The sequence below is a fragment of the Mesitornis unicolor genome, unplaced genomic scaffold (genome assembly GCF_000695765.1).
Source record: "Mesitornis unicolor isolate BGI_N332 unplaced genomic scaffold, ASM69576v1 scaffold13342, whole genome shotgun sequence".
Lineage (NCBI taxonomy): Eukaryota > Metazoa > Chordata > Aves > Mesitornithiformes > Mesitornithidae > Mesitornis > Mesitornis unicolor.
Genome location: NW_010167204.1, coordinates 17742 through 18111, shown reverse-complemented (window position 1 = coordinate 18111; position 370 = coordinate 17742).

Sequence of the window (370 nt, the reverse complement as noted above, 5' to 3'; positions counted from 1 at the left end):
TGCGGGGGGCCCCCCCCTGCCAGCCAGAGGGGACTAACGGCTGTGTATGATATCAGTGTTGTATAGTTTTGAATCATAGAGCTACCTTTCATATCTCTTATTCCTCCTTCTCTCCTTCCCAGTCTCCTCCGTCCCTCCTCCTGGACATTTCCATGCGCGGGGAAGAGGCTCATGTCCGCAGAAGGGCAAGGGGACGTGTCACCTTGGGAAGGTCCCTATTAAAGCTACACTCTCCTCAGTTTCCAATGCTTTGTTCTCCCATCGCCTGCACCGAGTGCTTGGTTGGGTCTGTCTTGGCCTGTAGTCTTCCCAAAACATCCCTCCTGCTCAACCTTATGGCCCTGTCCCCACCACGGTCCAGATCCTACTT